Source organism: Scyliorhinus torazame, chromosome 3 (genome assembly GCF_047496885.1).
Source record: "Scyliorhinus torazame isolate Kashiwa2021f chromosome 3, sScyTor2.1, whole genome shotgun sequence".
In the NCBI taxonomy this organism is placed as follows: Eukaryota; Metazoa; Chordata; class Chondrichthyes; order Carcharhiniformes; family Scyliorhinidae; genus Scyliorhinus; species Scyliorhinus torazame.
In genome coordinates this window covers 232022787-232045956 of record NC_092709.1, presented here as the reverse complement: position 1 = coordinate 232045956, position 23170 = coordinate 232022787, and the positions used below count along the sequence as shown (strand labels likewise).

General features: G+C 48.5%; 1 protein-coding gene and 1 pseudogene across 4 annotated transcripts in view; both read right to left on the bottom strand.

Annotated features, from left to right (window-relative positions):
* pde4d (phosphodiesterase 4D, cAMP-specific) overlaps nt 1-23170 on the bottom strand; it is a 1019730-nt gene that overhangs the window by 124461 nt on the left and 872099 nt on the right. The window lies entirely within an intron of this gene.
* On the bottom strand, nt 4807-10797 carry LOC140408219 (elongation factor 1-alpha 1 pseudogene; annotated as a pseudogene).

Below are 23170 nucleotides of genomic sequence, written 5' to 3'. Positions count from 1 at the left end.
ATTTGTTGCTGAAGTCCTCATCCAAGTCTTTGTTACGTCTTAACTTGACTATTCCAATGTACCCCTGGCTGGTCTCCCATGTTGTGCCTCTATGCACTTTAGGTCATCCAAAGCTGTGGTCCTCCTGTCCAAACCTCAAAATAATCCATTTACCTGGGCGGCATGGTGGCACAGTGGTTGGCAATGCTGCCTCATGGCGCCTGGGCCCGGGATCAATTCCGGCCCCAGGTCACTGTCCGTGTGACGTTTGCACATTCTCCCAGTGTCTGCATGGGTCTCACCCCCCACAGCCCAAAGATGTACAAGGTAGGTGGAATGACTATGTTAATTGCCCCTAAATTGATTCCTGAATGACCCTCTTATGGACTGAACTGATCTCTTCACACATCTTCTCTACTGAGTCGTACTACACTCTGTATGCTTCACCTTTTGTCTATGTATTTACGTTGTGTATTTATGCATGTCCTTTGATTTTTCATGATGGAACGATCTGTCTGGACTGTGAGCAAGTACAATGTCTATGGACATTGTACTTGCTAACTTACATTGACTCTTGGTTCAGCAAGAGATTAGTTTAAAAAAAATTCTCCTCCTTATTTTTGATTCCGTCATGGCCTTGCTCCTGCTTATCTCTGTGTTGTGTTTGAGGTCACTTTGTAACCTAGAAAAAGGGCAGCACGGTGTCACAGTGGTTAGCACAGTTGTTTCACAGCTCCAGGGTCCCTGGTTCGATTCCCGGCTTGCGTCACTGTCCGTGCGGAGTCTGCATGTTCTCCCCGTGTCTGCGTGGGTTTCCTCCGGGTGCTCCGGTTTCCTCCCACAGTCCTAAGATGTGCAGGTTAGGTGGATTGGCCATGCTAAATTGCCCTTGGTGTCCAAAGAGGTTGGATAGGGTTACTGGGATAGGGTGGAGGGTGCTCTTTCCAAGGCCCGGTGCAGTCGATGGGTCGAATGGCCTCCTTCTGCACTGTAAATTGTATGATTCAGAACAATACTTTTCATTGTACCTCGGTACACGTGACAATAAATCAAATCCAACAATCTTACTTGGAAATTTTTTTTTTTTTAATTATTTACCGATCACCTCTGTGCTTGTTGACCAACACTGGCTCCTGGTCAAATAACGCCTCGATTTTAACATTCCCATTGGTTTTAAAATTCCTTCATGGCCTCATCCCCTTCCTATCTCTGCAATCTCCTCTAGCCCTTCAACTGTCCCAGACAGCTGCGCTCCTCCAATTTTGGTCTCTTGAGCATCCCCCAATCTTAATCACTCCACCATTGGGAATCATGCCTTCAGCTGCAAAAGGCCTCTGTCCTGGAATTCCTGCCCTAAACCTCTTCCCCCCTCTCCTTTTTCCATTAACCTTTGACCAAAGTTTGCCCTGGTATCTCCTTAAATGACTCGGTGTGACTTGCAGGATAATGCTGTTATGTAGTGCTTGGGAAGTTTTATTATATTAAAGGTGCTGTATAATACAACTTGTTACAGTAAAAATGAGATCAAGCACATTTTAGAAAAACAAAAGGATAGAGGCATGTATGTGGTGTGGTCAGTTGTGTGTGGTTTAGTGAGCAAAATGGGGAAAGCCTCGAGAAATTAAAGCTCTAATTCTGTTCTTTAAAATTCCCAATTACTGTGTGGTTTTTAGCTTACTGAAAATTAAGTTACAAGACAATCTACAAAAGTTCAACCGGAAACGGCTGCGCAGTTAGAAGCCCTGCTATAGTTTTCAGCAGAAGCCAGGGAACAAGTTTCATGCACACACAATTCTCAACTGCAGGAGATACATATTCTTCAGGAAAAAGTGAGAAATAAGGATTTCATAGGTGTATTAGAAAGCCCCCCGCATTTTTAATGTTTCCAAATATGAAGCGAAATAGCTTTGACATGTGTTATGTTATTGACTACTGATAATGTGACATTTTGATTGAGTATCGAATATATTGAGTGTGCTTTTACATCAAACCAAACCAATCTGCAATGACAGCGGGCAGTGACGACCATTTCACGTTCTGTTTTCCAAAGAGAAGAACTAGAACCATAAAATCAGAAGCGCATCCTGTGATATGAAAAACCTGCTGCTAGAGCAGGATCTTCCATTTTCATATCCAGTGAAGGCTTTCAAAAGCTTGTTCCCTGTCAGTTTGTAGGTCTTTGAGAACACAATTGTTTTGTTTGAATACACAATGGTCCCAAACATCTGCTTATTCATAAGAGACAACGTAAACTGCAGTATGATGATAATAATTGTTTACTGTCTGGTAAAATGTGTTAAGATTGAAACTACACACTTTTCTCCTGCGACAATCTCTCCAGAAGCCCTGATTAACTTATGTTTATTCTGAATTGTGATGCTAAAGAATACATGGGGTAATAGTTAAGATGTCCTGTTTTTCCTTTTAAAGTGAGTAACAGCTACTGATGTGAAAAATAAAGCACAATATGTATTTGACTATCTTGTTTATTGTACATTCAGTTTATACTGTACCAAGCAAGTCTATTGTTTACAATTATCCCCATGACTAGTTGTTGTGAAGGGTGCTGGATTACTCCCTGAGATGCTGCATGGCACATGACTAACTGCATTTTCACTGATCTTTCTCAGCTTACATTAAGTCAGGACAGTTCTGGGAAGGGAAGCTTGACTTCAGTTGCCACAGAATAACAAGTCAGCATTTAGAAAGGTCAGATTTAGGTTATGGGGAATAAACTGGATGGCACCTTCTGTTCCTTACACTTCAAATGTAAATTTTGCCACGGGTCCCAGAAGATCATAGGCTGTTCTAACCTTTGAGAGAGCTGACTGGTGGTGATTTAAGACCATAAGACATAGGAGCAGAAGTAAGGCCATTCGGCCCATCGAGTCCACTCCACCATTCAATCATGGCTGATTTCAACTCCATTTACCCGCTCTCTCTCTCCATTGCCCTTAATTCCTTGAGCAATCAAGAATTTATCAACTTCTGTCTTAAAGACACTCAACGTCCCGGCCTCCACTGCCCTCTGTGGCAATGAATTCCACAGACCCACCACTCTCTGGCTGAAGAAATTTCTCCTCATCTCTGTTCTAAAGTGACTCCTTTTTATTCTAAGGCTGTGCCCCCGGGTCCTAGTCTCCCCTGCTAATGGAAACAACTTCCCTATGTCCACCCTATGTAAGCCATTCATTATCTTGTAAGTTTCTATTAGATCTCCCCTCAACCTCCTAAACTCCAATGAATATAATCCCAGGATCCTCAGACGTTCATCGTATGTTAGGCCTACCATTCCTGGGATCATCCGTGTGAATCTGAGGGTCACCACACCTCAGGAGAGGGGCAAGGTTGAGAAGGAGGGCCTTCATGAATTGCCTCAGCTGGTACAGGAATTGAACCCGCCCTGTTGGCATTGCTCCACATCACAAACCAGCCATCTAGCCAACTGAGCTAACTGCCTTGATATTCTCCACCAAACCAAATCACTCAATTTTACCTATTTTCCTAATATGGTATCTACAAAATTCCAAGGGCAATTTTTGCCCAAAATGTCCTAGGTCACATTTTCTTTGCACAAATTTGTTTATTTTTTCATTCTTATTCTCCTGAAGGTCTAGAGTCAACCTTTGGTGCAGTTCCTTTGACAAGCAACGGCTGAATTATACCGTCTGCAATGAGCAGTTCTTCACGTTCTTCATATACCTTCACAGTTCAGTGTCAGCATGATGTTACAGCCAATTCCAGTCAATTTTTGTCTCATGCCTTCTTTTGGCTCCAAGCCAAGGGGCAATATATGTGGCAATTTTCATCATGCTCTGTCATGGATTTTGCCATCAGCGGTGAACAAACATCCCTTCCTTTTCATTACATTCACAGATGGGTAGAACATTTCCGTGGGATTTTTTTTGGTGTTTTTTTTAGTCAACAAGTTTTGCACATTTATTAGTTTAAGTTGTTACACAACCAAAACAGTTATCACCTAAAGTGAAAAGGGTGTTTACAAATACATCAGATTCCACCATTCCTCATCCTTTCCTTCTGATTTTCTTTCGATGCCTATTAATCAATATCCAGTCCCTCATCAATACACACATTTGGCTGGTGGTGTCAATCTCAACTGGGCTTGCTGGATCAGAGTGGCCAATGGAGATATTTACTTCTTTAATATTTTACTTGCAGCTTTGGTCGTTTTGACAACAGATTCCTTCTTAGTAACATCCTTAATCACATCTACAGCCACAGTTTGTCTCATGTTATGGACATCGAAACGACCAAGAGGTGGTTATTCAGAGAAGCTCTCCACACACACACGGGGCTGGTTGGAGTCGTCTCCAGTCTTCACGAATTTTGGACAATCTTCCAACTTCTTGCCAGAACGATGATCAATCTTCTCCTTTAGTTCACTAAGCTTACATGCAATGTGGGCAGTATGGCAATCAAGTACTGGGGCATAGCGAGCGCAAAACTGTCCAGGGTGGTTCAGGATAATAACCTGTGCAACAAATGCAGCTGCTTTCATAGGTGGACAGCATTCAACCTCCAGAATGTCCTGTAAACAAACCACTTTGTCTCCCCTTGCAGGATGTCTACAAGATTGGTGGTATTGGTACAGTACCAGTGAGTCGTGTTGAGAAACCTGATATGGTGGTGCGATTTGCTCCTGCTAATATTATCACTGAAGTGAAATCTGTGGAAGTGCATCACAAAGCCCATAAGGACCTCTTACCGGGTGACAACATTGATTTCATGGTTTCAATGTGAAGAATATTTCCGTTAAAGATATCCATCGGGGTAATGTTACCGGTGACATTACCCCGATGGATATCTTTAACGGAAATGCTCTTGTGGATCTGGAGGTTGAATGCTGTCCAGGGCCTCAAAAACAGTGTGTCCCATGATCTTGCCTTCTTTCTTAGTAACCTCCCAACCTTTGAACCAGGACATATTTGAACTGGTTTCCAGCATATTGTCACCATTCCAACCAGAGATGGGGACCAAAGCCACAGTAGCTGAACTGCAGCCCATCTTCTTGATGTAAGTGATGACTTCCTTTGTGATTTCCTCATATAGTTTTGCTGTATGGTGGCTCAGCAGAGTCCAGCTTCTTGATTCTAATAATGAGCTGCTTCACACCCAGGGTGTAGGACAGAAGGGCTCTATAGTTTGTCCATTTTTTGATTTTCCAGCTTCAAACGCACCCACACCAGCAGCAACAATCGGCACAGCACAGTCAGCCTGTGATGTTCCTGTAATCATGGGCTGGATTCTCCGCCGGCGGGATGCTCTGTTTTGCTGGCAGCCCTGGGGTTTCCCGATGCCCCACAATGGGAAACCACATTGACCAGCGGCATAACGGAGCATCCCGCCGGCTTGCTGAAACAGAAATGTGGCACGGCGGGATGGAGAATCCAGCCCATATTCTTGATAAAGCCCCTGTGTCCAGGGCCATCAATGATGGTAATATAGTACTTTGAAGTTTCATATTTCCAGAGAGAGATGTCTTTGATAATACCACATTCACATTCAGCCTTCAGCTTATACAAGACCCAGACATAGTTGAAGGATCCTTTTCCCATCTCAGCTTCCTCCTTTTCAAATTTCACAATGGTTCCCTCATCAATTCGGCCACATTTGTAAATGAGATGGCCAGTGGTTGTAGATTCACCGGAGTCAACGGGCATCATTCTCCGACCCCCCGCCGGGTTGGAGAATCGCCGGGGGCTGCCGTGAATCCCGCCCCTGCCGGTTGCCGAAGTCTCCGGTACCGGATATTCGGTGGGGCGGGAATTGGGCCGCGGCAGTTGGCGGGCCCCCCCGCTGGATTCTCCGGCCCGGAAGGGCCGAAGTCCCGCCGATAAATTGCCTGTCCCGCCGGCGTGGATTAAACCACCTTTTGAATGGTGGGACAAGGCGGCGTGGGCAGGCTCCGGGGTCCTGGGGGGAGGGGGGGTGCGGGGCGATCTGGCCCCGGGGGGGTGCCCCCACGGTGGCCTGGCCCGCGATCGGGGCCCACCGATCCGCGGGCGGGCCTGTGCCGTGGGGGCACACTTTTCCTTCCGCCTCCGCCACGGTCTCCACCATGGCGGAGGCGGAAGAGACTCCCTCCACTGCGCATGCGCGGGAAACTGTCAGCAGCCGCTGACGCTCCCGCGCAGGCGCCGCCCCGATATGTCATTTCCGCGCCAGCTGGCGGGGCAACAAAGGCCGTTTCCGCCAGCTGGCGGGGCGGAAATCCCTCCGGCGTCAGCCTAGCCCCTCAATGTTGGGGCTCGGCCCCCAAAGATGCGGAGCATTCCGCACCTTTGGGGCAGCGCGATGCCCGTCTGATTGGTGCCGTTTTGGGCGCCAGTCGGCGGACATCGCGCCGTTTGGGGAGAATTTTGCCCAACATGTCTATTTTTAAAAAAATATTTTTTATTGTCCTCCTTTTTCACATTTTCTCCCAAATTTACACCCACCAACAGTACATAATAATCAGTAACAAATATGTCAATCCCTATATCAATAACAACGATCCCATCCTCCCATCAAACCCCAAACATTTACCCGCATGTTCACACAAACAAATGACAAAAAGGAATTAGGAATCACCCATATTCGCCATTAACACTCACAGTCCCCCTCCCAACCCTCCCACCCACACGCCCCAACTAATGTTCGATGTTATCCAGTTCTTGAAAGTGCATAATGAATAATGCCCATGAATTGTAGAACCCCTCCATCCTTCCCCTCAGTTCAAACTTACCTTCTCAAGAGTCAAGAATTCCAACAGATCCCCCCGCCATGCCAGGGCACACGCTGGGGAGGTTGCTCTCCAACCTATCAGGGTCCGCCTTCGGGCGATCAACGAGGCGAAGGCTACAACATCTGCCTCCGCACCCGTTTCCAACCCTGGCTGGTCCGACACCCCGAATATGGCCTCCTGGGGGCCCGGGTCCAGTCTCACATGCACGACTTTAGAAATTACCCGAAAAAATTCCTTCCAGTAAGCCTCTAGCTTTGGACAGGATCAAAACATATGAATGTGATTAGCGCCCCCCCCCCCCCCCCCCCCGCAACATTCACACACATCTTCCACTCCCTCAATGACTCCCTCAATGAATCTGCTCATCCTCGCCCTCGTGAGATGTGCTCTGTATACCACCTTCAGTTGCATCAGCTCCAACCTCGCGCACGAGGTGGAGGCATTCACTCTCTGTAGCACCTCACACCAGAACCCCTCCTCCATATCCTCTCCCAACTCTTCCTCCCACTTTGCTTTGATCCCTTCCAGTGGTGCCTTTTCCTATTCCAAAATAGCTCCATAAACCACCGACACTACCCCCTTCTCCAGTATCCCTGTCGTCAACACCTCCTCCAGCAATGTGGAGGCCGGCTCCACTGGGAAGCTCTGTATCTCCTTTCTGGCAAAATCTCGATCCTGCATGTATCTAAACATTTCCCCCTGCTCCAGCCCATACTTCAATTCCAGCTCCTTCAATCATGCAAACCGACCCCTAAGAAACAAATCTTTTAGCGTCTTGACCCCCTTTTTTTTTCCCATTTCCGAAAATTTCCACCCCACTTCCCTGGCTCAAATCAATGGTTCCCCTGAATCGGCATTTCCCTTGACCCTGCCCCCAACCCGAAGTGTTGGTGAAACTGCCACCAAATGCTCAATGAAGCTATTATTACCGGACTCCCTGAGTATTTCCCCGGAGCCATCGGGAGCGGCGCTGTTGCCAGTGATTTCAATCCCGACCCCCTGCACAAACTCTCCTCCATTCTGACCCACTGGGAATCAATCCCTCTGACCCAGCTCCGCACCTTCTCCACATTCGCCGCCCAGTAGTAATACCTCAGATTCGGAAGACCCAAACCCCCTGCCTGCCTTCCCCTCTGTAGCAGCACCTTTCTAACTCTGGCCACCTTCCCTTCCCATGTGAACGACGTAATCCTTCCCTCAATCTCTCTGAAAAAAGCCTTTGGCAGAAAAATCGGCAGGCATTGAAAAATAAACAGAAATCGCGGCAACACATTCATTTTAACCACCTGTACCTGACCCGCCAGTGACAGAGGGAGACCATCCCACCTTGCCAGATCAGCTTTCACTCTCCCCACCAAACAGAAATGTTGTACCTGCAGAGCCCCCCCCCACTCCCGGGCAACCTATACCCCCAGGTACCTAAAGTGAGTCCCTGTCCTGTGGAATGGCATCTACCCCACCCCTGCCCCCACCCCCGGCCGAGACACCATAAAATACTCACTCATGTCTAGATTTAGTTTGTACCCTGAGAAAGACCCAAACACTCGAAGCAGCTCCAATATTCCCCCTATCGACACACTCGGTTCCGACACGTATAACAGCAAGTCATCGGCATATAAGACACCCTATTCGCCCCCCCCACTATTCCTTTCCATACCCCATAACTTCTAAATGCGATGGCCAACGGCTCAATCGCGAGTGCAAACAGCAGGGGGGACATAGGACATCCCTGCCTAGTCCCACGGTGGAGAGAAAAGTATCTTGAGCTGTTTGTGCGGACACTCGCCCTCGGCTCCTTATATAATAGCTTTACCCAGTGTACAAATCTTGGTCCAATCCCAAACCGCTCCAGAACTGCCATCAAGTACCCCTATTCTACCCGGTCAAACGCCTTCTCAGCGTCCAATGCCACAACCACCTGTTTCCTTCCCCTCCGCCGGTGCCCTAACGATGTTCAATACCCTTCTAACGTTTGAAAAGAGCTGCCTCCCTCCCACGAACCCTGTCTGATCTTCACCTATCACCTTCGGGAGGCACTCCTCCGGCCTACCCGCCAGTACCTTCGCCAATACTTTTGTGTCCACATTCAGAAGTGATATAGGCCTATACGACCCACACTCAGTCGGATCCTTATCTTTTTTTTGCAACAGGGAAATCAATGCCTGCCCCAAAGTTTGTGGCAACACCCCCTTCCCTATCGCCTCTTCAAACATCCCCACCATCCGGGGTGCCAGCCTATCCTTGAATTTTTAATAATATTTCACCGGAAATCCATCCGGCCCTGCCACCTTCCCCGACTGCATCCTCCCAATCGCATCCTTTACCTCCTGCCCCACTATCGCTCCTTCTAATGTAGCCCTGTCCCCCTCCCGTAACCTTGGGTACTCCAGCCCTGGCATACCCGAGAAATCTAGAAATCTGAGATCGTAGATGGTGCTATGAGAACAGTGACACTTTATCCGTATTTTCCTCCGAGACCTCCTCCAAGGTGGTGTTGAGGGTGGGTGGTAGGTACCCGGCCCATCTAGAAATTCCTGCATTTCCCTGTCTCCCCCAGGTGGCTCTGACCTGGACAACCTCTTATAAAATTCCTCAAAGACCTTGTTAATCAGATCCGGAGCCACCACCAACTTCCCTGCCCTATCCCTCACCTGAACAATTTCCCTTACCGCTGCCTCCCTCCGGAGCTGACCTGCTAACATGGCCTTATCTTCATGTTCGTAAACTGCACCCTTGCTCATCTCAGTTGGCGCACCGCCTTCCTGGTAGATAGTCGGTCAAAGCTCGCCTGTAGTTCCTTCCTCTTTTTTCCAACTTTGTTGGGTCCCCATCTTCTGCATAACTCCTATCTACCTCCAACATCTCATCTATTACCCTCTGCTGCTCCAACCTCTCCTCTTTGTCCACCCTGGCCTTAAACAAAATCACCTCACCAACGCCTTTAAAGCCTCCCAGACAACTGCCTTCGACACCTCACCCGTACAGTTGAAACCTACATATTCTTCAATTACCTTTTCAATTTTGTCACAGAACCCTTGGTCCCCCAAAAGTCCCACATCTAATTTTCACCCTGGCCTCTGCACTTCCCCTTTCTCCAGTACATCTCCACCCAATGCGGAGCATGATCTGACACTGCAATTGCCGAGTATTGCGACCCCTTAACCCCAGCCAGCAAAGCCTTCCCCACCACGAAAAAGTCGATCGGCGAGTATACCTTATGGACTGCTGAGAAAAATGAGTACTCCCGTTCTCTCGGGTGCAGAAACCTCCAAGGGTCCACCCCTCCCATTTCCACCATTAGCCCAGCCAACGCCTTCGCCCCCCCTGATGGGACCAGCGAGCGCGGCCGTGACCTGTCCAACCTTGGCTCCTGCACCAAGTTCCAGTCCCCCCCCCACTATCAGTTTGTGTGTGTCCAAGTCGGGGATGGCCCCAAACACCTTCTTTGTGAATCCCACATCGTCCCAATTGGGACCATATACACTTAACAGCGCCACTAATCTCCCCTCCAGTGCCACTGTCACAATCACACATCTACCCCCCTGATCTGCCACCACCTTCTCCATCTGGAAGCGTACTCTTTTGCTGACCATTACCGCTACCCCTCGAGCCCTTCCGTCAAATCCAGAGTGAAACACTTGACTAACCCAGACCTTTTTAAGTCTCACCTGGTCCTTCACCCTCAAGTGAATCTCCTGCAGCATTGCTACATCGGCTTTCAAACTTTTAAGATGCGCAAGCACCCTTGACCGGACCTCCTAACCCCCTCACGTTCCCCGTGACTATCCTAACTGGGGGTCTCTCACCCCCCCACCCTTCTTATCCCCCATCATCATACCACTGGGCCCTGCCCCATGAGCCTGACCCGCCCCTATCCATTATTAACATCGAACCCCTTCCCCTCCTCCCAAACCCCCCCCCTATATTTAGTCTCGAAAAAACATCTACTAGCATCAAACCCCCCCTCCCCCTCGCTCGCCTCGTAGGCCCATCGGAACCTGCTAACCATGCTCCAATGCGGAGTCGACATGTCTAATGACAACAATGTTGATCTGCACCTATTCCTTGCCCATTTTTAAGTTTTTTGTTCAGCAGCAAAGCTGCAAACTTCACTTCAGTTGACTCGGAGCCTGAAGGGTTCTCTGAAGGATTTTGAGCAGCAACCTCTAGCCATTGGGCCGGACATGTCACCTCGATCCCACATGCTGCCACCTCGCAGATCTCCCACTAGCATTCAAACCAGGAGGATGATAACGAGGAAATCTGCACCTCAATTCTCGGAGAGTCCCCTCAGCCATTTTCTGGATGCTGTGGATGAGAGGCGGCTGATAAAATACCTTCATTCTGGCAGGTGACCCTCCAGCAAGGTGACGAATCCCGCCTTGCAGTACTGGCCAGTGTCAGCAGCTTGACCAAGAAGACAGGTGTTTATTGTGATCAATGACCTACTTCGATCAGCCAGGGTAAGTGCTCCCTTTCTCCTCTCCGCACTCCATCATGTCATCACCCCGGAATGTCACCTCGATCCCACATGCCGCCACCTTGCAGGGCTCCAGCACTTGACCTCCCACCAGCGTCCGAAAACCCCCTGGCACCTACATTCATAACCCCTCCCAGCTTACATGCGGTGCCCACACATGGCAGGTTTCATTGACACCTGAGCCACCATTTTTATTCCTGCAGAAGCTCGCTCACAACCGCCGTAAGGGAGAAAAACGGGGCTTGTGATGCCTGAACTGAGGATCCTGATTCAATTCAAGGAGAGGGCCATGGGGCCTGCAGGGGAGGAACATCAACCTAAGAGTCTGGATCATCCACTAGCAGTGCCCCACCACCCACCCTCAACACCACCTTGGAGGAGATCTCGGAGGAAAATACGGATAAAGTGTCACTGTTCTCATAGCACCATCTACTATCTCAGAGACTTACACCTTGTGAGACGGACTTAGCAGACAGGCTTCTGGGTCACTATCTGGTGAGAACCAGGTGGAGGCAGGAACGTCCCAGGGATTGGACAGTCGGAGGTCTGCTGAATACCAGAACTCAGATGTGCCCCAGCCATGTGCTGTGCCTCTTGACACATTTGTCTCTCAGCTGCTGGAGATACAAAGGCAGAGCCTGGAGTGCCAGGAGGGATTGTCAGCGACATTCCTGCAACTGCAATGGAGGAGTCCCAAAGCCTTCTGTCACAGGAGTTGTTGCAAACAATGTGTGGCACCCAGGCCAACACTGCAAGGGTTGCGTCGTAATGTAAATTCTTGAGTTTGAGGTCAAATCCATGACAGGAGAACTCTGAAGCATGGCTCAGTCGCTGAGGACCATGGCTGAGCGTTTTAGCTGCATGGTCCAGACAATGGCAAACGCGACAGTCACCCGAGGCTGGAATTGAACCCGGGTCCCTGAAGCTGTAAGGCAGCAGTGCAAGCCACTGTGCCCTCGTTCCACCCATCGGGAGGCGATGCGGGTGGTGGTGGGGCAGCCCTAGCCATCCTACCCATGCACACCCTCATTAAGGCTGATTATCAGAAAGAAATTACAAAATATTAGGATTAACTTCATCTTTTTTGTCATTTATGTTCAGTTTTAGTCACTGTTTGTGACACATTTGGGGGAATTTGCCTGGATAACGTCCGGTGTCTATAAGTGTGCGGGAGTTTAACATGCAAAATTGAAATAAAAGGATTTTTGAAACACCCCATTTTGATGAGTCTCCACTGGTTAACCTTTCTCATGCTGTTTCCTGTTACAGTATCAACAGCAGTTCTTAGTTAAAAAAATCAAAACCAGCTGAACTGAAAAAGCATTAAAGTTAACTATTACAACGTTTTAAAATGCGCACCAATATTAAATCCCCATATCTTGGAAACTATTTCCAAAACAGATAAGAATTGATAATAATAATAATCTTTATTATTGTCACAAGTAGGCTTACAATGAAGTTACTGTGAAAATCCCCTAGTCGCCATACTCCGGCGCCTGTTCAGGGACACAGAGGGAGAATTCAGAATGTCCAATTCATCTAACAAGCACGTCTTTTGGGACTTGTGGGAGGAAACCGGAGCTCCAGAGGAAACCCACGAAGACACGGGGAGAACGTGCAGACTCCGCACAGACAGTGACCCAAGCGGGAATCAAACCTGGGACCCTGGCGCTGGGAAGCAACAGTGCTAACCACTGTGCTACCGTGCCACCCATGCAGAATGAATTTCGTAAAGCATAAAATCATTCAGAAGTAAAGATTTTTTTTTATTGGCATTAAGTTCATCTAAGAAAGGAAAAGATACTGAAGTGTTCTTGGAAAACATTCCTTCCCGGGAAAGCAATTATATGTCTATTTGGACCGTGCTGTCCTTTTTGGAGTGTTTATCGCATTGAAGGTCAAATTCATTATCTTAAAAAAACAATTAAGCACTAGTAAACTTTCAGCAAATCAAAGAACTCCTTAGTCTAGCCCTCTTTGCTCGGTGGCTGCACTTTCACCTCTGAAGCAGAGCCCCAAACTGGAGTCTTGAGCACATCATCCAAACTGGCACCTATATGTAACATTGAGGGAGTGCTGCATTGTTATAATAATAATAATCTTTATTATTGTCACAAGTAGGCTTACATTAACACTGCAATGAAATTACTGTGAAAATCCCCTAGACGCCACACTCCAGCGCCTGTTCGGGTACACAGAGGGAGAATTCAGAATGTCCAATTCACCTAACAAGCACATGTTTCAGGACTTTTTAATCAGATGTTAAACTAAGACATCTTTCCACAGATTCATGGCTGCATTCACTTGAGCAAGGCAGTTCTTCAAGTCTCTGGACCAACAATTATCCCTCAACCAACATCTCTAAAATAGATTCTCAGGCCATTTCTCTCAATTTTGGGAACACCCTTTTCAACATTATTTGCTCTAATTAATTTTAGCAAGATTTAAGTACATGAAAGGAAATTAATGCAAGTTTTTTCTTCCTCATAGCTACATTGCATACAGAGCAAAGGCGATCACATGTCCATGACACAGTCAATCACATGATTGCAGCCATAGGTACTTGTGCTACCTAGTGAATGTTATTTCATGACATGACTGTGGTGTCCCTTTATGTGCATAATTACAGAGTCAAAGGTTGATAACTATGCATTTAAACCAGGCTAGCAAGTTGTTTCATTGGATCTCAATGAAGACATTGCTCAGATGTTCCTCAAACCTGCAGATTTGAAAGTGAACAAAGTATCCCAAAAAACATTTGTTAGAGACTGGAAGATTTTTAAAATTCTGTCATGGGATCTGGGCGCTGCTGGCTGCGCCAGCATTTATTGCCCATCCCAAATTAGCCTTGAACCGGGTGTCTTGTTAGGTCATTTCAGAGGGCATTTTAAGAGCCAACCACATTGTTGTGGGTCTGGAGTCACATGTAGGCCAGACCGGGCAAGAATGGCAGATTTCCTTCCCTAAAGGACATTAGTGAACCAGATGTGTTTTAATGACAATCAGCAATGGTTTCATGGTCATCATTGGACTTCTATTTCCAGATTTCTTTTACTGAATTCAAATTTCATCATCTGCCGTGGTGGGATTCAAACCCAGGTCCCCAGAACATTATCCTGGGTCTCTGGATTACTCGTCCAGTGACAATACCACTATGCCATTATTTATAAGATTCTATGAAATATAAAATCACTTAGTACCAGCTAAGGAGTGTATGAGGACCCAAGGTTTGTAGGTGAATAAACGTATGTTGACATAGAAAATGGCCGCTACAGTACTGTCCTGGCCGGCTTTAACATAGCCCGGTAACGAGCCCCAAGCTTGGCGGGCTCCATCCACTAGCGGGGAAGCCCATATTCTATGAGTCCCACAGGGAGATCAATTAGAGCTTCCCTGTGGGCCTCATGAGTGTTATTACACCCCTTCTCCCAAGTTCGTAAGTTTCCCTCCAGTAGCCAGCTGATGCTGCTATGTGTGTATCTGCGCCTCTGCCAGTGGTGGGGCTAGGTTGGGGTGTGTGTATCGAGTCACAATCACATTTTTCATGGTGAACGACGGAGGGTCCTGCCCAGGTTGTGGCGTCATCCGTAAGTGCTGATACTTCCGTATCTATGGTTGAGGCCGAGGGCATAACCCCAGGAGCCCAATGGGTGCTGTCCCCGAAATTACAGATATGCACAGCATCTCCTGGTTAAAGCCTCTCCCAGGCTTCTGGTGGACGTGGTACTTCTTTTGAAGGTCCTGCTTTGTCTCTACTTTCCCACCTAGACTTGGAAATGTCAGGCTCAGGTGGATTTGGAGGCATCGGCCCATTAATAGCTCCACTGGTGCTACCCCTGTTGTGACATGAAGCATGGTCCAATAATGGAATAGGAACGTTGCCAGCTTTGTCTCCAGAGAGCCAGTGTTCTGCTTCCTCATGCTATGCTTGAATGTTTAAGCCACCTGCTCCGCCAAATACTTCGAGGACGGGTGGTACAGAGCAACCTGGATGTGCCGTAACCCATTGGGCACACATAGATTGGAACCTCTCACTAGTGAACGGGATCCTGTTGTCCATAACCAGTTCCTCCGGTATCCCGTGGGTGCTAAATGACTGGCATAATTTATCCACATAGTCCTCGAGGTGGTGGTGGGCATCCGGTGCACATCTAGTCACATGAAGTGGGTGTCTACGGGGACCAGAAACATGGACCCTATGAACTGCCTGGTAAAGCAGGCATGGAGACATATCCCGTACCAGCCTCCCCGAACAGGCGCCGGAATGTGGCGACGAGGGGCTTTTCACAGTAACTTCATTGAAGCCTACTCGTGACAATACGCGATTTTCATTTTCATTTCATTTCATATCCAGGTGCCCGAGCCATTCCCAGCGATGAGTGAGGCCAACAGAGGAAGATTCTCCTGTTCGCTATCCGGGCCGGTTTTTTACACGGTCTGGTAACAAGTCCCAGCTGGCAGCCCTCCTCCGCCTGCGAAATAGTGCCATCGTTTGGCCGGCTTGCAAGCCCCAGATAACTCCCCAACTGTACCCCAGGCCCTGACAAAGTCCCCACTGCCCGCGCATCGGCCCTCCCCCTGACTGAGACCGCAGCCGCCACGCCGAGTTCCCGACGGATTATACCACACGTGACTGACGCTGTCGGGAACTCGGCCGTTTGGGGCTGGAGCATCGGAGGGTCCTGAGGCCGTCGATGCGGCGCGTGGCGTACTCTGTGAGTATGCCTCTTTGGAGGGCGCGGAGTATCGTGAAAGTGGCGCCGCCCCCGATTTGGTCATAGACGGGGATTCTCCAGCCGATCTCAGAGCGCGATTTCGGCGTCGTCGACCGGAGAATCCCGCCCAAGGTTTGTCTTCTGAGGGAGGTTTGAGCAGGTTGAGCCGCTACTCAATAGAGTTGAGAGGAATAAGAGGTGATCTCATTGAAATGTAGAACATTCTAAGGGGATAAACAAGGGTAGATGCTTAGAGGATGTTTCTCCTTGTGCAAGAATCGAGAACTTGGGGAACATCTTCAAAATAAGGGATCTCCAATTTAAGACAGAGATGCAGAGGAATGTCTATTCTCAGAGGGTTGCCAGTGTTTGCAATTCTCTGCCCCAGATAGCATTCAAGACTTGGTTACTGAATATATTCAAGGCTGAGTCTGACAGACTTTTGATCCAAAAAGAAGTCAAGGATTATGAGGGACAGGCAGGAAAGTGGAGTTAAGGTCACAATCACAATCTTATTGAATAGCAAAGCAGACTTGAGGGTCTGAAGAGCCTACTCCTGCTTTCTATGTTCTTAAAAAGGACATTTTTCTTGAGTTTACTGAGCAAAGGCAGATCCAATCCACAGAACCACAAACTCCATCATGGGTAGGGCAAGGAGGCAGGTCCAAAATGTTGGTACTAATATGATCCTCATTAACCATACAGCCAACTGGCCTTCCCCAAGGAGTCTGAGTTGCTGTGGCAACATTTATTTTCAAATGTATGTTGTAGCCTGGAGCTGTGGATAGTGGTGGCAGAAGGTGCAATTATTTCCATCATATGAATGACTCGAAACTCTCCCACTCTTCCTGCTGACCATTGGTCTACACTAACATTATTTAAACATTGATATGCAATCTGTTTGGACATGTTATAAAAGTACTTTCTTTGATCATCAAGACTTGGACAGGGACTCAGAATTGTTCCAAAAGACCTTTGTTGTTTGCTGTTAAATATAACTCTTGTACAGTCGATCTGGATTATCACTATTCCAAGATAGGGAATACAATACAATGTTACCATACCTGTGGAAGAAAACAGAAAAAAACACACAGGTATTGTAATATATGGTTAAAAATAGAGAAGTTTGAACTTCCGGTGGAGGCCATGGAGGAGTAGGTCGCGCATTTGATAGCTCCCGCCTGTAATGGACTTTTGGACCTTTTTCCCCTGTTTTCTTTTGGATTTTATGGGATAAATCAGTGAAGAGTGAGACAGTAAGGAGAAATCCCCCTCCGGTGTCTGGAGAATTGGACCAGAAGTGGCCGTGTGAGACGACAAAGTCCTATAAAGTAGATGCAAGCAGAGCTGGTAGCACGGAACAGCATGACGGAGAGCAAGGGCTGTGGGGAGACGGCACTGTGGTCGACGGAGCAGCTGGTGAAGTTTTTCAAGGATTGCTTCGCCAAGCTGAAGAAGGACACGCTGGACCCGATTAAGGCTTCGAATGATCAAGTGGTTCAGAATCAGGAAACCCACGGGAGAGCGATCCAGGTCGAACAAAAGTTGTCAGAGCACGAGGAGTATATAACCGTGCTGGAAAGTAAGGTGGGGATGATGAATGACTCCAGAAAAGAATGCAGGAGAAGCTGGAGGACCTGGAGAATAGGTCCAGGAGACAGAATCTTAGAATTGTTGGCCTCCCTGAAGGCAGTGAGGGATCGGATGCGAGGGCCCATGTGACGGACATGTTGGAGAAGTTGATGGGGGCTGGAGCGTTCCCTCGGCCCCTGGAATTGGACAGAGCCCTCGCGAGGAAGCCCAGTGCGAATGAGACGCCGAGGGCCATGGTGGTACATGTTCACCGTTTCATGGACAAGGAACACGTTTTGCGGTGGGCCAAGAAAGAACGGAGCAGCAAGTGGGAGAACTGTGAGTTGCGCATCTATCAGGACCTGGGAGCGGATTTGGCCAAGAGGCGAGCTGGGTTCAATCGTGCAAAAACGACCCTCTTTAAGAAGGGGGTGAAGTTCGGGATGCTGTACCCAGCCCGTCTGTGGGTCGCACATGAGGAACGGGACTTCTATTTTGAAACGCCAGACGAAGTATTGAACTTTATTAAAGAAATGCAGTTGGAGGCGAATTAAAAGACACTTAAGTCTTAGAGAAGAACTGTGTCAGTGATTTGTGGTGTTGGATTGTATAAATTTAAGTAGCTCTATGTGAAATAATGGGCTGTGTGGATGGTTGAAGGTTGATCTGTCTTGCAGGGATCTTATTGCGGGGGTGGGGAGGCTTTGAATTTAGTTCTGCTTTTTGGGTGACTATTTTTCTAAAGTGACTGTTTCTTCACTGTTTTTTCTGTTGTTTGTTTACTCACGAATGTGATTCTTTTAAAATGTTTATTCATGTGGGGGGAGAGAAGAGAGAACAAATAGGAGATAGACTGCTTGGTGCCGGGGCGGGAGCCATCGGATCAGCATGGGTCAGCTGATTCTCGGATGCGCAGTGGGGGGAGCGGAGCAGGTGTTAAGCTGGAGCTTGACTTGGGGGATTGGGTTTCTAGTGTTATTGCTAGGGGGGGAAAGCTTCTTTGCTGACAGGGGAGGAACTGTTACTAGGGGACAAATGGGAGGTTGGGAACGGCGACAGCCCGAGTGGGGACTCGAGGAAGCGGAGGGTGCGAGCTCGAGGCTGGCTAAAAAGGTTGATGGCTAGTCGGCAGGGTGGAGGGGGGGGGTTTGGAAGCCCCCGTCCAGGCTGGTCAAATAGAATGTGAGAGGACTGAATGGGCCGGTCAAGAGGGCTTGCATGTTCGTGCATTTGAAGGAACTGAAGGCGGATGTGGCACTGCTACAAGAGACACACCTAAAGGTTACAGACCAGACGAGATTGAGGAAGGGGTGGGTGAGCCAAGTGTTTCACTCAGGACTGGACTCAAAGACCAGGGGGGTAGCGATCTGGATCAGCAAACGAGTGGCATTCGAGGCAGGGAGAATTGTGTGAGAAAGGGGGGTAGGTACATAATGGTGAGTGGGAAGCTGGAGGGGGTGCGAGTGGTACTTGTGAACATATATGCTCCGAATTGGGACGACGTGGAATTTATGAGGCGGGTGTTAGGTAAGATAGACTTAGAGTCACATAACCTGATCATGGGAGGGGACTTCAACACAGTCATTGATCCGGAATTGGACCGGTCAAAATCCAGGACAGGGAAGAGGCCGGCTGCGGCAAAGGAATTGAAGGGTTTTATGGCAGATGGGGGGAGTAGACCCTGGAGGTTTGCACGGCCGAGGATGAAGGAGTTTTCCTTTTTTTCACATGTCCACAAGGTAGACTCTCGCATCGATTTTTTTTGTTCTGAGCAGGGTGCTAATACCGAAGGTGGTGGATACTGAGTATTCGGCAATTGCAGTGTCGGAACATGCCCCGCACTGGGTGGATCTACGGGTTAGTGTGGAGAGAGGGCAACGCCCACTGTGGAGGCTGGTGTGGGGTTGCTAGCGGACGAAGCGATCTGTGGGCGGGTTAACAAGTTCATCCACAACTACCTGGAAACAAATGATACGGGGGAGGTCTCTACAGCGACGGTCTGGGAAGCTTTGAAGGCAGTTGTCAGAGGGGAATTAATCTCGATGCGGGCCCACAGAGAAAAGGTGGAACGGGCTGAGAGGGATAGATTAGTGGAGGAGATACTCCAGGTGGACAGGAGATACTCGGAGGCCCTGGACGCGGGGCTACTGAGGGAGCGGCGGAGGTTTACCAAGGTGGAGTTTGGGCTGCTGACCACAGGGAAAGCAGTGGAACAGTTGAGGAAGGCAAGGGAGGCAATCTATGAGTATGGGGAAAAGGCAAGCAGAATGTTGGCGCACTAGTTCAGGAAAAGAGAGGCGGCCAGGGAGATAGATAAAGTGAAGAGTAGAGACGGTAATACTGACCTGGACCCAGCGGGGGTGAACGAGGTGTTTAAGGACTTTTACAGTAAATTATATGAGTCGGAACCCCCGGCTGGGATGGAGGGGGTGAGGCAATTTCTGGATCAGTTGAGGTTCCCGAGGGTGGAGGAGGACCTGGTGGAGGGGCTGAGAGCCCCAATTGAGATTGAGGAAATAATCAAGGGGCTGGAGGGCATGCAGTCGGGCAAGGCCCCGGGGCCTGATGGCTACCTTGTGGAATTCTATAAGAATTTTTCAGAGATATTTAGCCCACTGCTGGTGAGGACATTTAACGAAGCAAGAGAGAAGGGAGTCCTCCTCCCAACAATGTTGCAGGCCTCGATTTAATTGATCCTGAAATGGGAGGATCCGGAGCAATGCGGGTCATATATTTCTCTACTGAATGTGGATGCCAAACTGCTGGCTAAGACACTGATCACAAGGATTGAGGACTGTGTCCCGGGGGTGATAGGGGAAGATCAGACGAGATTTGTTAAGGGCAGGCAACTCAAGGCCAATGTTCGAAGGCTTCTAAATGTTATTATGATGCCTTCAGAAGAATAGGCGGAGGTGGTGGTAGCGATGGATGCGGAGAAGGCTTTTGATCGGGTGGAGTGGAATTACCTGTGGGAGGCGCTGGGAAGGTTTGGGTTTGATGAGGGCTTTATTGACTGGGTGCGGTTGCTGTATCAGGCACCAGTTGTGAGTGTGCGTACGAACCGGCTGAGGTCGGGGTATTTTGAACTACACCGAGGGACGAGACAAGGGTGCCCCCTCTCCCTGTTACTGTTTGCTCTGGCCATAGAGCCATTGGCCATGGCTTTATAGGAACTGGAAAGACTGGTTCGGGGGGGGGGGGCACCGGATCTCGTTCTACGCAGATGACCTGCTCTTGTACATTTCGGACCCGTTGGAGGGGATGGGGGAAGTAATGTGAATCTTGGGGGGATTTGGCAATTTTTCGGGGTATAAATTGAACATGGGGAAAAGCGAGTTGTTTGCGATCCAGGCAAGACGACAGGAGAAGAGACTGGGAGAGCTACCGCTTAGAATGGTAGGGAAGAGCTTTCGATATCTGGGAATCCAGGTGGCCTGGAAATAGGAGGTACTACACAAGTTAAACCTATCCCAGTTGGTAGAACAAATGGAAGGGGACTTTAAGAGATGGGACATGCTCCCGCTATCACTGGCGGGGAGGGTACAGACCGTGAAAATGACGGTCCTCCCCTGATTTCTGTTTGTCTTTCAGTGCTTCCCCATCTTCATCCCTAAGGCCTTTTTCAGGCGGGTGAATAAGATTATTTTGGGCTTTGTGTGGGTGGGTAAAACCCTGCGAGTGAAGAAAGTGTTGCTGGAGCGCAGTCGGGGGAAGATGGATTGGCGGTGCCGAACTTCTGTAATTACTACTGGGCGGCTAATATAGCCATGATTAGGAAGTGGGTAGTGGGGGAGGGGTTGGCATAGGAGTGGGTGGAGGCGGCGTCATGTAATGACACCAGTCTGGGAGCATTGGTAACGGCACCTCTGCCGTTCTCGCTGGCCCGATACTCCACAAGTCCGGTGGTAGTGGCGGCTCTGAGGGAAATGGAGGAGATATAATAGAGTGGAGGGAGCTTCGATTTGGACCCTGATTTATAATAACCACAGGTTTGTTCAGGGTAGGCTAGATGGTGGGTTCCGGAGTTGGCAGAGGGCACGAATTGGAAGGATGGTGGATCTATTTATAGACGGGAGCTTTACCAGCTTGAAAGCTTTGGAGGATAAATTTAAATTGCCAGCAGGGAATGGTTTTAGGTATTTGCAGGTGCGAGACCTCCTGAGAAAATAGGTGCCGGCCTTTCCGCTGCTGCCGCCACGGTGGATACAGGATAGAGTAGTCTCCAGTACCTGGGTGGGAGAGGGGAAGGTATCGGATATTTCCCAGGAGCTTTCGGAGGTGGAGGAAACTCTGGTGGAGGAGCTTAAGGGCAAGTGGGAGGATGAGCTAGGAGGACTGATAGAAGCGGGGCTATGGGTGGTTGCCCTAAGCAGGGTTAATACCTCCTCACCATGCTCCAGGCTTAGCCTGATACAATTTAAGGTAGTCCACCGGGCACACATGACAGCAGGTAGGATGAGTACGTTTTTCAGGGTAGAGGATAGGTGTGCGAGGTGCGTGGGAAGCGCAGCAAATAATGTCCACATGTTTTGGGCATGCCCGAAGCTTAGAGGGTTTTGGCAGGATTTTGCTAAGGCAATGTACACAGTACTAAAAACACGGGTGGTGCCGAGTCCTGAGGTAACTATCTTTGGAGTGTCGGAAGATCCTGGAGTTCAGGGGACGAAAGAGGCCGACGTCTTAGCCTTTGCCTCCCTGGTAGCCCGGGGACGGATCTTGTTAATGTGGAGGGACTCAAAGCCCCCGAGTGTAGAGACCTGGGTTAGTGACATGGCTGGGTTTCTCAGTCTCGAGAAAATAAAGTTTGCCTTGAGGGGGTCAATGCTGGGGTTCTCCCGGAGGTGGCAGCCGTTTGTTGACTTTCTCTGGGAAAATTAAAATGTCAGCAGTGCAGTATTCCATAAGGGAGGGGGGGGGGGGGGGGTGTGGATTGTTGTAGTATGGTTGAGGTGCGTGAAGTTTGGGCTGGGGGGAGAAATGTTTATTTTACCATGTTGCTGATGTCATTGTTTATGTTACTGTTATAAAGATTTTCAAATACCTTAATAAAATATTATTTAAAAAAAAGAGAAGTTTGATGAAAGATAGATAGCCATTATATGCTTTATATTATTTATGTTTGCAAAGTGGTAATCATTCTCAGCATTCAGATGACTTACAATTAGATTCACTTTGCTTCCTGTAGGTTGAGGTTAATCCAACCTTTCAAGTATGTTTTTGTACACTCTAGTCCAACTTTTCACAGAATCATTGAAATGTTACAGTAGAAAAGGAGGTGTTAAGCCCAGTGAAGACCTTTTATTCATAACTTCCAAATGGACTGTGTTCATAGTCAAAGCGTCATACAGTACAGAAGAGGCCCTTCAGCTGTTGAGTCTGCACCGACAAAATTACACTAATCCCACTTTCCAGCACTTGGTCCATAGACTTGAAAGTTATGACATTTCAAGTGGTCATCCACGTACTTTTTAAAGGTTGTGAGGTTTCCCGCCTCTATTACCCTCCAGAGTGGAGCAGAGACTCACGCTATCTTCTGAGTGAAAAACCTTTTCCTCAAATCCCCTTTAAACCTCCTGCCCCTCACTTTAAAATGATACCCCTTTGTTATTGACCCTTCAACTAAGGGGAACAGCTGCTTCCTACTCACCCTGTCCAAAGCTCTTATAATTGTATACACAA